Source organism: Aquila chrysaetos, chromosome 2 (genome assembly GCF_900496995.4).
Source record: "Aquila chrysaetos chrysaetos chromosome 2, bAquChr1.4, whole genome shotgun sequence".
NCBI classification, from domain to species: domain Eukaryota; kingdom Metazoa; phylum Chordata; class Aves; order Accipitriformes; family Accipitridae; genus Aquila; species Aquila chrysaetos.
Window position 1 is genome coordinate 55,793,480 of NC_044005.1, and position 13,801 is coordinate 55,807,280.

Sequence of the window (13,801 nt, forward strand, 5' to 3'; positions counted from 1 at the left end):
TTGCTCCAGGACAGGAAACCAAGCTTTTCTCTGATTCCATCCAGTTGGCCTTGCCGCTGTCCTCATCTTATTGCAGGCTTGTCTGAATAACCTCAGTTCTTGTCCTTGTTAGATATTTCCTCGTAGTTGCTGTCACCTGTTACAACTCAGGACATAGCCACAGTGGAAATGTCAGTGGAGGCAGAACACAGGCAGCTGCTGATATGTTATGTATAGGCTCATCTAGCTGTGCTCCAAGACCAGTGTTTCTGCCAGAGCTCCCACCAACGGATCTGAACAGCAGCATTAATTTGCACCACTGGCATGTGGTTTCTGTGGTGGCTTGAGTCCCCTCTTCTTTCTTTCTCTTTTGTTCATGTTCTCCCTTCATTTGTTCATACTTTTTTACTTGTTTCAGGTATGCCAGTGCAGTAATGATCTACATAAAAGAATTTTTAGACTGCGAGCTCCCCAAATGTTGGTGAAAGTTTTGCTGCAACATGCGTGTTTCAGTGAGACCCATCTGGGAGTTCGCTAACAAAAATGTATGGGTTATTAAAACACTCAGCTCAGTTTCCTGCATTTTACCTGTAGATCTTGCACTATTATAGCATCTTTTCTCCTCTCCAGCACTTTTTTCCTATGTTTAGGATGATAGCTGACAGCAAACTGTGCTTGGCTGATGAGTTGAAGGAGAGAATGAAAGAGCAGAATGGGAGTCATTTTTGTGGGTTCAGATTACTTACAGCACTTGCCTTGAATAATCTGGGCTCATAGATGCTTCCAATGTAACTCTTCTTGCTCTGTCCCACTAAATTGAACAGGAGAAAAAATGCAACTTCATAATGTAATTACTAATATGTGGTTGAGTCATTAAAGGATTTTAGTTGCAATACACTTTGCATCACTAGCATCTTCCTATCTGAGGAACAAAGTCTATTTATACAGCCTCATTTACAAAACCTGTGGATCGCAATAAATAGCACTCGTAAAGGAACTTTAAAGCTCTACACCAAATTTGGCTCCCATGTAAATATGTGTGAAACCTTCCAAAGTACCAGAGGATGGACTTCCCTACAAGCAAACCCTGTCCCTATAAGGCTGAATTTGGCCAGAGATTTCTGCATCTCTCAGCTCATTAGTTCAGGTTGCACAGAGCCTTTTGGAGATCACTTCAGTGAAGCGTGAGCAGCAGCAACCAACTCCATGCTCCAGTTTTACACAGCCACATAAAGCAGCAGGGGAGGCAAAGATGACAGATCACACTTGCTGTCACTTCAGTGAAAAGATTAGTATTAATGGATTAGGAATCCAATTAGCCACTCCTCTTTTAGCAAAAGCTGGTGTGTCAAAGGTTGCTGTCTCTCAAGAGAATAGTGGGGCGCAGATGGCTGAAAATCCTGACGTGCTTTGATGCAAAATAAGATTTTGGGCCCCTCATTTTGTTTCCGACTTTGGAGCTCCTGAGGAAAGCAACCCTGTCACTGCTTGGCTGGGCTCCTCCACACAGCCACTTCCATCTGTAGCCATCTTTCCACTTGAATCGAACAGATTTCATACCCAGATTGGTAGCTGTTTGCCAGACAGTGTTACGGGGCTGTCAACAAATGGACTGCAAATCACTTTTATATTTGTTTAAATGAAGTTTCTTCTCTTGTCTTTCACTCATCTTCAGTGAAGCTCAAGGTCAGCAGTTAGAGGCTTTTTAAAAAGAAAAAAAATAGTGTTTCTTTTCCACTTCGTGTCTGTTTGTAGGAATTTATTGGGTTTTTTTCAGATGCAGTTTAATGCTGGACTTATTTCAATATTGTATCCTTTATATAGCAGTGTTTCCTATTCATCTTTTCTGACAATTCACTTGTACCCTTTACTGAGGTATTCAGAAGGCTTTGTATATTTTTGTTAGACCAATATCGACTAGAAAATTTGCAGAATTCCTAGATATTAATCTGGCCTCTCCTGGGCTTCGAAGCAATTGCAGAGGGATTTGTCAGAGTAGATTAGTGCTTTAGTCCATCACACACAGTGCCTGTGGCATTTTGGTACTCCAGAAGATGATGGACGTCTCCCCACTGTAGATCAAGTCCCATTCCACAAAATGCCCAGTTCATTGCAGATTTTAATTCAGGTCTTAAGGGTGATCAGCAATGATATTTGATTGGTGGTGGGAAGGAAGAAGCTTGCTTTCCCCTTCCCTCTTTTTTTCCTCTTGCACATATTGCTCAGACACTACAGTCTTCGCAGAGTATCCACCTAGTTTTGTCAGCTGTTGCCAAAGCACTTTGAATCATGGCTTGTGTGACATTACTGATATATTGGGGTATAGGAAGTAATCTAGAGAAATCTAGATGAGTCCTTTTTAATGCCTCTAGTCCTCCTCTACAGAGAAGGAAATTTGTGGCGTTTTCCAGGAGTTCAGGAGGGAATTGGTAGGCATATCACAATAGCACTTCACAGGAAAAAAACATCCCAAACTTACCATGGAAGGTGACCAAATATTTACTGTTACTTTAACCTCAGATCCAGGTATGAAATAGGGTCTCTAGCACCGTCCTTGATGACTCAGCTGACACCAGCTCACCAAGGAGATCAGCTTTCAGATTCTCTGATTGACCTTTTTTATACACAACTTTTTGCTTGCTGAAGAATTTAGTATGATGTATAATTCAGTCTTCATCTGAGAGCAAGGATGAATAAATTGTAGACTGAATAGGGAAGGGTAGGCATAACTAAATATTCTTTAAAATATCTCTAGAGTAGAACTTTAGTTTAATTCACACACAAACCCTTTTCTGAAAAGAATGGAGGGACCAGCATTTCCATGGGCTTTTTGTATAGCTTGTTGCAAGTGGTTGCTTCTTGAAAGCATTTTTTGCCAATTATTTTGCCAATTGAGAAGCAAGGGCATTTCTATTAAGGTAAAAGGGAAACCCCAAACAGTGTTTCAGTAGACTGGTTAGCTTGGTTCCTCACCCGCTAGTACAAATTACCTTCAGGCCTTTATCACATCCCATCCCCATCTGCTGAGCCCTGCTCATGGCATAGTGCCAGTCAAGCTCCAGGAGCCTCAAGTGCCCTTGAGACAGCTTCTCTCCTGTCCCCTCTTCCTAGCTCCTCTTTGCCCACGTAGCCCGGGGCCACCTTGCTCATGTCAGGACTCAGCCCTCAGCACACACAGGGCTCTGGGGCAGCTGTGGCACATCTGGTAGCTGGTCAGTCAAGAGGTGTAACTGGCCGCTCAGTGGGGCAGAGCCGCAGGCTGCCCCTTCTCCAGCACCCAGCAGCGAAGCTGTTACTGTCCTCACTATCTTTTGCCACCTCTCTCTGTGTTCAGCTCCGTTACCCCGGGTGTAAAAGGGAAGAGCCCAGGGAATCTCTGCAGAAAGTGGCCAGGAGGAGGTCTGTGTGGATGATGCTTTCTCTACAGGCTTGGTACTCCCAGACACCAGGGGTTGGGGAAAAAGTTGAGCCCTCCATCCTGGTTATAGCTATGTTGCTTGTGCAAGTCGGCTGGACAACCTTCTCCACCAGAAGATGGAAGGAGAGAGTTCTTGAACCTCTAGGCTTTCAGGCTTGCATGAAAAATGAAAATAACAGTTATGTACCTCACAGCAGGACTTTTAAGGCAGAATCCATTATTTTTGACACAGAATGAGTCAAACTATTTTGGTTTAACTAGAAACCAGCACCATTAAAAATAAGATGTAAAGCAGCTGACAGAGCAAAGCCAAACTTCCAATTCAAAGGAGCAGACTCATTTCAACAACTCAGATGGCCCTAGCAATGTGAATAAAGCTCTAGTAAACATCCATAATTTATCAGAATACCTTCCTAACCTTTGGAGGCTTACCTCCTTAGTGGATAACTGATATTTTTATTGTAACTATTTATTGTAATTATGATAGGACAGGGGAACTTCAAGAAAAGCATGTGGTACAGAATGTTTGTATGTTGTAGGACAGTGTATGATTGACTTTTTGTTTAGCCTGAATGAAAGACAACGTCAGAGGGCACTGTTCTTGGGAGCAGTAACAGCACCTTTATTCTCTTTCCATTTTCTCAGTCTCTGAAGAAGAACATAAAGCATTGAAAACTGAATCTTCTGAATGTCTCATTTGTTCTGAGCTTTGTTTGACTGTACTATAATGAAAGGTTTAAGAATTACATAGGTCTGATCAGTCCGTTTCCTGTACCTGATATGAATACTGACATTGTCTTTTGTGGAAGCAGTTGCAGGCTGCTGTTGGTCTCCCTCAAAATGCAATAAATTTAATGCCATTAAAAAGAGAGATATGTTAATTAAAATGGGATCCATTTTCTAAATACCAGCCACCCAGGTACTCCAGAAAGATCTATGACTATGAAAGTGCTACAGAGCAGAATGGATCCACACAAGCTGTGCTACCTGAAGCTTCCTAGGCCCTGATCATCAGTACCCGGAGACCTAACAATGTCTTTTTCCTGATGGTCATGACAAAAGACAGTTCATCAGATTGTAAAATTGGCAGAAAAATAAATCTTCACAATGCTTGGAAACATGTAAACAGCCCCTCAAAGGTAGTTAAAAATGAAAAGCAATAAACAAAATAAGTTAGGATAAAAGACAATATTTTATACCATTTTCTATTTTACTGTTTTGGTTATATAAACTGTGCTGTAAATTGGACAAATTCTACATTGAACAGCCAGCATATCCTTCTTACGGTCTCTAAAATTGATATAATTATATATTCTTGTAATTATAATTCAATATCTGTTAGCTTGTTACACTGTCTTTGGACAACCCAGACAAGAAATAAATAATGTATATTTCAAGCCTAATTTAATTTTCAGTGATTAAAAAGTAATTAACACCAGTTCAGGCAATCTGCACGATCAGGTTTCTTGCCATCACTTTAGTTTTCTTGGAACTGAGAAAGCTAACAGCTTTTTAAATTAAACAAAACAAATGTTGTTTTGGTCTTTCCAGACTGTTCACGGTAAATCCCGCTATCCTCATGCCTGTAAGTAGTTGTAATAGTTTCAGTGAAATCCCTCACTTAGTATTTAAGTGGAAATGAAACACAGGCCTTGAGCTGCAAGGGTAAGTCCGAAGGAGTCTGTTTCAGAATCGTTGCTGGGTCTGGCAGAGCAGGTAATCCCGCCAGCCGTGCTGCTGCACCACTGCAGTCCCATGCTCTGCATGGGGTCGTGGGCTCCTCCTGGGTAGAGCCCAGCAGCTGCAAGACCCAGACACACAAGCTCAAAATTGATATTTTTGCCCTTTTTACAAGCAGAGCATTTGGTTTCTGGTTTATCTTTTTGATTGCTTTCTTGTCTGGCTCCAGTGCTTCCTACTTTCAAAGACATGGGTTATGATGACCAGTTTTCTTTGATGTATGTCTCCTTCCTTCCTCCTTTTCTCTTTCTTCCTCTCTCTCTTTCTCTCTGTTTTTCTGTTTAGGCTATCTGTGATTGCAACCAAGCTTCTGCTTACAATGCTTGCGTTAAGTCACCCTGCTACCCCACGCATCACTCCAATTTACTGCAAAAGCTGAATTCTGACTTTAAAGTGTGCCTTTGATTCTAGCAGGCTTAATGTGCTTCTCATATATACGGGAGGGGAGTTCCGTGGCTGCCCCAGCAGCCTCGTACCCTGAAATCCCCAGGGCAGCAAGCAGTGTCCTGCAGAGCCCTTTCACGCTAGAGAGTGACAACATAGACCACGAGAGCAGAACTGGGCAATTGCTACCAGACCCTCTGGAGATAATTTTTTTTCATTTTGTGTCATACAGATTTAACTGTTTTCTATAGCACACAGTTGGTACATTTTAAGCAGCTGATACATTTTCTAAAAGAGTCAGTGCTGTTTGTCATTGTCATAATGTGTATACTTGTTGAGTGTTGGATCAGTACTAAAGTAGGTTATTGCAGCTTATCTTTTCAGAACATTTGGAAGCATTAATATTTATCTATCTATTACTGTGTCTATATGTAATTAATTGGTTTTGTCCGTTTTTTTAAATTTATCAGTTGTTCTGTAAAGGTCTAAAAGGGAATAAACAGTATAGTAATACAAAGACATCATTAAAGAGGGAGTTGTAAACATTCATTCACCAGTTCCTGAAGTGATAATATTTGCTCTACAAGCAAATGTCTTTGGTAATAAATCTTTCCATTCATGTGCTCTAGGAAACAGACAACGAAAGGGACCAGCAGACCTGATTCCTGTCACAGTTGTTTTTATCACTGCCCTGCTAAATCATCCCTGGTAAGTTGTTTCACAGATCTTTTCTGACCAAATCTTTGTCAGCGTAGAACAAGAATTCCTAAATGGCACTATTTTACTTATAATACTGCTAGTAAAATTGTTTACAGAGAAGGTCCTCAGATTCAGATGATTCATTAAGCACCAAGTATGGCTTTTATAGCTGTTAGGTATGGGTTTTTTATTCTCTGGTTATTAACCCGGATGATGAAAGGAGTTCATCAATGTGTGACTCTCTTTAGAAGTTGTTTGCCTTTTAGTTTGGTGGTCTTCCTTGGCCTAATACATAACATAGAAGTGGGTCTGTTTGGAAATGCCTAGTGAATATGTTGTAGAAATCTGACTACCAAAACACGAAAGTAAATGTCCATTTAATACCAAGTATGCGGAAAGTAGTTATTTTTCCTGTCTTTCTTTATACCTATAATTAGGCTTTGAGGACTTTATTACCCTCAGGCAGAATGCCTGGTCTCTAGTGGTTGCACATGCACATTTCTTACTGTTTCCATATCCTGCACTTTGTATTTTCTTTTCATGGCCCATTGCTTAGCAATTGATTTTACTTCACACAGTGAATTCTCCATAAATAAAAGGTTGGGAATAACACTTTAACAGTCAGTTATTGTAATTCTCTGATTATTCACTCGATCAATAGCTTGCAGTTGGTAAAAAAATGCATTGGCTCGAAGACAACAGGAAATTCATGCACTCCCAACCTGAATCCTTTCCCGGCAGTTGCAAAAAGACCCTACAGTAAAGTGTTAGTGATTGGAGTTATCGGTGGATGTCACAGCACCCTGTGTTTCTTTCGTGCTGAATTACTTCTACCTTGAAACATCAACTGGCAGGCCCAAAATGAGTTGGCCTGGATTCGGTATTCATTTATATTGATACCAGGGAAATTGTTATTTCAAAAGTCAGTCTCTTACTCATGCAAAAATAACGCGGTGGACAATACTGGCATACCATATACTGAGGTGCTGGCAGAGAGAAGCTGCTTCAGTCTGCAGCAAGATTGCTTTTTAAGTTAATTGCTTCATCGTTGTCATTGCAGGATCATGCATATGCATAGCAATTTATGCAGTCATTTTGTGTCGGTTATTATTACTAAAACTTTTTGTCACTTTAATTAATAACTTTCATTTCATGGAAAGCATATTTTAATGAGTTTGAAATGCAAAGTGTATATTTAAAAATCAGAAATTACTGTCGCTGAGAGTTAGTGAATGAGGGAGGCAGGCTATTAGTGCCAAAATTCCAGTGATCTGTGCTTTAAATCCTTGGTGTGATCATTTGTTAGTACTCAACATACCTTAGTTCTGAAGCAGTATTGTCCAATGCTAAGTAGAATCTCAGGAAACAGTGATTAAGAGAATGTGACTGAGAAACTGGGATAAAAGATAACAAGAGAAACATCATAATAGTTTATAAGTGTATGATTTAGGGGAGGAAATTTTATCTGATACTGTTAACTGGCAAAAAGGTATCTGAAGCCCTGATTCTGCAAAGGCCATGTAACGCTTAAATAGAAAAGAGAAATATAGAATATGCCTGGATTTAGAAATACAAAATGTATTTTTTAAGGTTTGAAATAGATCTTAGTGTTTAGATTCTCTATATCTGTAAACATTTTTGGTATGTTTCTTCAGTGACCTAAGTTCTGACAAAAGAAGTGGGTTGAGAGATGATTTAACCAGAGGCTAAGTTTTCACATTAAATTCCGCATTTGTTAGAAAGAAGTTTTTAGATATATGATAATAGCTTCTATGTATATTTTCATGGGGTGTCCTGCACTGTAAAAAAATTCCAATACCTAGATATGTCTTATAGGTAACATTTTGTCATTACCTAAAGCAGATATGCATGATGAAACAAATTTGATGAGAATGCCTGATGTTACATTTACTGTATCAATGCAATGCCATTTCGTAAGTCCCCAAGGAGACCCATCTGTAAAAAAATTCACTTATATGAATAAAAGTGCTGCTTAAAATGCATGTCTTCTCTGAATCATTACTCTACATTTTCAGGTTCTATGTTTGCCTCCCACTAAAAGGGATTTCCTTTTACTAAATCAGATGTTCTAGGTTTACATATAGGAAGAAACACAAGGTTGGGCTGCCAAACTTGTAAAATCAATTTGGTACCTGAATTTTCAATGAGTTTTTACAAATTGCTGATAATCAACAAAAGATGTCTTTCAAGTGAAGTTATACTCAAAAGAAACTTGGGGAATGCCATGACTTGCACGGGTTTCTGTAAATTGCAAGTGAATAGGACCAAATTAAGAATTTTTTTATCATCACACACAATGTGGAGTAGGATCGGTGGTTCCTTCTCTCTCGTGTCATCTCCGCAGGTTTCAAGGAATTTAGAAAAACACAGAAACTTATGTTGTCAGTGAAAACAGTAAGCCTAACAGAAAGTCTGCAAAGAGCAAACTATGGAAGTGTGACCCTTCCTGTCCAATTTCTGAGTAAAGACACATTTTAAATCAGTGGATTTTGAACTTGTGCATAGGCTGCATAAGGTCAAAATAAACAGATATGGAACTGACAAAGGGAAATAAAATAACTGTATTCTACAGTTAAGTAATTGCCCTGAGCGCTGACAGGAGTTACAGCCATGTGAGACCACAGCTGGAAATGCTGGAAATATGGCAGTCTGACAGGGATTCCGTATTTTGTGTTCTTGCTGAGGTAAATAAAAGAAATAGTATTTATTTTGTTTGTATTGTACACATTTTTGCAGCACAATGTTAATATGGCCACATTTCTAAAACTCACCTTAGATTGCTAACCATTCCTTTACAATGGTTTGAGTCAATCTAGTGGGTCAGGAATAGTCTTTTTTTTTTTTTTTTTTTTTTTCCTGTAAGATGCACTGTGGGGATTCCTGCTGAATGAGTGATTATTTCCAGCTGTGTTAATAAATTTTCTGAAAAGATGACAAGGAATTGTTTCAATGTTGTCTTTTAACTGGCTAAAATCAATTTTGAATTTGAAAAGGAAGTGTCTAGTATCGATTTCAGACATACAGCTTGCAAAGAACTAGCAAATATACTGTGGGGAACAAATCTTTACGAGGAGTGGAGGAGAAGCGGTCCTGAAACATTCTGTGATTCAGATATTTTTCAGAGGTTCTTCCTTAAAAATAGCACTTTGAAATGAAAATACTTTCCTTTTTAAAAAAGAGGGGGATTTGATGCCATGCTTGGTTTTAAACTTACTCTTGTCTGTTCTGACACAGTGAAACCACATAGTGTGAACTACAGAAACAAAGTAAGAAGCAATAACCATATTTTTAAAATGGTTCATTCAAAAATAAATTATTTTTAATTTATTCCTTCAAAAAATAAACTTGCATAAACACCTATTTAGTATAGATGGTACTATCAATCAGCTCTAGAGAACACGATTTTAATATGAATTACTGTGGTTTGTTTTTGTTTCAGGCAGTGGTTATCAAAACAGACTGTTCAGAGTAATTATTTAGCCCACAGGTATTTGTGTCTCCACCCAGTGAACATCTACAGTCTTTGTTTTCAGACCTGAATTATAGACCTAAATTACAGATCTGGTTTAGCAGATCTGATCATTCTGAGAACTGTTAGAATTTGTTCCAAAGAGAAAATGGCTGTATTTGCAGTTATCTTTGTTTGGGTGAGGACAGCAAGGTCTCTCACCAAGTGAAAATGGTTGCATAAATGCAGTGGAGGGATTCGCCCATTGGCAGGTAATGGCTTAACATTACCCAAATGCAATCAGTGGTAGCAAGATCAGTATTTATCTCACCAATATTTATCTGAACATTTACCTGGATCCCAAGAGAAAATGGCAGTGGGTAAATGCCATTAATCCAGTGACAAGATATATCTCCTAGCAAGGAAAAATACTTCAGTGTTTCAGTTAGCCTCAAGAGTATTGCATCAGAAAAACAAAGACTTGGGCATCTGAGTTAAAAATGCGTATCTTCAAAACCCCTGCAGTACTTCTGCACAAGGCAAATGGGAGTTTCTCCATGCCAACTTTCCAGCAGTAAAGTTCCCTCAGGAGTTGAGTGTATGTTTTGTGTACAGTCTGTTGCTACCTAGTGTACGTAGCTAAGCTACATTGAGATCTTTATTTTAAGCAAATATCTACTGAGCTCATTGGTAAGACTAGGTACCTTTGGTATTCAATGAATCTGGTTCAATGTACAAGATATTTTCCCCATTAAACAGTAGTTCAAACACTTGTGTAAGTTCAAGTCCATCTTCTGTTCATGAGTTTTTGACCTCAGGTCTACTGTGGATGCTTAAATTAACTACATAATACTATAGGATGAGGCAGCTTTAATCTTTTCTGTTGCAAAATGTAACAGTTTTATGAAATAATTAGAGAAAGACAGTAACTTCATGACTAGACCACTTGTCTAGATTGGGGGAGGGAAAGAAGACTTGGTTCTTCCTTCCACTGTTGTGAATACTTAACATTAAATATCCTACCGACAAACGGGTTTCCTGAAATCTTGGTGAATGCTTAAACCTCAAGGCCAAGGAGATACTCAGTGTAAATGTGTCAGTATTCAATGCAAAGAGCGATACTTTCAACACGAGGAATCAAGAGAACCCTATCCCATGCTGAGGTCAAAGTTGGTAGCTCCTCTGGGGCTGCGTTGGCATCTCTTCCCGGTGAACTGGACTGCTTCCAGAGAAGTTCTTAGTATGTCACTTGCTCTCAGCCAAATTAAAATTTGAATGCGCATTTAAGGCCAGCAATGTCTTTTTTCCATAATCTGACAGTTAGAGCATCTAGATAGGAAAACATAGGTTTGCAATGCTCTATAAGGAGGCAAAAATGGAATCTGGACCTTCCACATACTGGTCTGAGCAGTGGATTATTAACAATTGGAGGTCTTCTGATGGTAGCGACTGCGGCAATGTGTGTGAAGAAGCACTGGCACAGGTGCCTAGTTTCAGGACAGAGTTCATGTCTATGAGTATAGAGAGGATGGAAGTGCTTGCCTGCAATAAAGAGCTACGTGCATAACACTCAGTGTCGCAAAGGGATCTTACTGGCATCTAGTCAGACAAACAACCACCAGAACCTGCTTTTGAGCCCCTCACAGACCTCGGGCTGAAAGCATTTCTTGCTAGTAACAGTTCAGGTGCCTCTCTCTTTTAGCTGTTGTGGGTTTCATACAAGGATTAGGGCTCTGAAGTTAAATAAAAAGCCAATCACTTAAGAGCCAGGTGTTGCAACACGCACATTCTTTTGTGAAGCTGGTCCCTAGCATGTAGCAGCTGGGTCCTCTTCCTGCTCTCATACTGCTGTTCAGTTACATGCATGCAGTACAGCTCAAAATAATTGGTGATCCTTGGCCAGAGTGCTGGGCTAAGAGAGAGAGGGCAGGACAGCTGGATGAACTTCCACAGCGGAGTTAGGAATGTTAAACTGAAGAAAGAGAAATGATGGCTATACCTGAAAAAGCTGAGGGTGGGGGCAGGGCAGGGCAGGGCAGGGGGAGAAAGGAGAGAGAGCAATCCCAAAGGGTTGCGTTATGTAGTCCGGACTGAAGGGAAGAAGAGGGGGGAGAAAGGGAAACAATCAAGACATAAAAAAGCCTTTAATTTTAATTTATGTCATTACTTATTAGAAATCTTTTTAGTAAGAGGAGGGCATGGGGACAAACTTTTTAGTAGAGCCTGCTGCAATAGAACATGGGGTAATGGTTTTAAACTAAAAGAGGGTAGATTCAGGCTAGATATATGGAAGAAATTTTTCACAATGAGGGTGGTGAAACACTGGCCCAGGTTGCCCAGAGAGGTGGTAGGTGCCCCATCTCTGGAAACGTTCAAGGTCAGGCTGGACGGGGCTCTGAGCAACCTGATCGACTTGAAGATGTCCCTGCTCATTGCAGGGGTTTGGACTAGACGACCTGTAAAGGTCCCTTCCAACCCAAACCATTCTATGATTCTAGAAGTAAGAGAGAAGTTAGGAAGCTAGAAAGTGAAGAGTTGCTTGAAAAGGAAACAGTAAGAGGGTTAAGGCAATAAGAGGAACCCAGAGGGGAAACAGAAGATGAAACTCAAGGGCAAAAGGGCCTTTAGCTCTGGATCAATTGCAGAGACATCTGACTTGTCAGGGGACAGCCTTTTCACTTCAGTCAGCTAGTAATATCCACCATTCTTGTCAAATCATCTGGTGCAGTTATCTGCTGATAAGATGACAGTGGTGGTAGCAGCAGGGGTGGGGGGCAAGACGCTACTTTTTGTCTACATTCGCAGGTTCTTCCAAAAGTGGCAAAGTTACCTAGGGTATCAAATAACCCACATGGCAGGTGCATTTGGTGCCCGCAGGTATTCTATGGAAGTTCAAATTATGTGTTTCCAGACACTGCTGCTCAGACTATCTGCAGATGCAGCGAGGAAAGACTGGATATATTTAATAGGAAAAATGCAAAGAAACCAGATGCATTTCACTGAAGCTAGGTAAAACTTTTCCTTCAGGGAGTCTCTGTGCCCTTTTACTTGTGTTATGCAAGACAGCATTGCTAACTTGCTTTAGTTGCTGGCACAGATGTTTCCTTTTAGATGTGCATCTCCAGTGTTTTTTCAGTCTGACACGTAGCTGCGTAAGCAGGACCTCCTGGAGTCTATGTGATGGAGCTGACTCAGCTTACAAATACTTTTCCCCAATCACTAACTCTGCAGGGTCAGACTGAGATCCTAAAGGCATTCTGCAAGTTTCTTGACTTGTGCCTAGAAACACAGGTTCCCTTGGCTAGATCTGCACTTCAGCAATCCTGTACAACTGCTCTTTTCTGTAATTCTGCTGTCTTCTCCAACCACACCATCCCTGCAAGATTTTTCAGGTGTCATAGCAGTCAGAATCTGTTCCTGCAGTTACTACTTAGTTAACAGCATTTCATCCACTTGCATGAATATTTCATTGCTCTGCTGCTAGTCTCTACCTTATCTAACCATCCAGTAGGTTCTAAACTGACTTTGACAAAATGCAGGTTTGAAAGTATAAACCTTGGTGAGGCAATCCAGTTATTAAAGACATGCCAAACTGCCTGCAGTATCTGATGTTATCAGAGCTTTTCCATGAGTTCACAGTCTTACGTACATATTTCTGTGAGCTGGGTATTAATGGCAGCTCTCTGCATCTGTCAGATGCTAATTCAGAAACAAAAAAGAGATTGTATTTCCTGTCTTAAAGGCTGTGGGATGCTGGCACAGTTTCAGCTAGCTGTCTGCCCTACTATGAAACCTTGTTGTAAGAAGAACGTAGGAGCAGGGTCCTGATTCACTACAAAGTTCTGCCTCAGCCGAGAATTGCAAGGGCATGTGGAACTGTCTTTGGACCTACTCGACCCATGAGCGTTCACAGCTCTTCTCAGCACTCTCTCTACCACACTGCACCAAAAGACAGGGCAAGAGAGGTCCAAGTTCATCCCTATGTGACAAAGAGGAAGTAAAAGGTCAGTATTGCCTTTAATAAAGACAGTGAACACCTGTCCACGTAAAATCAGTAATAAATGATAGCACACCTAGGATGCTTTTCATCTGTAGGTCTCAGAGCACTTCAC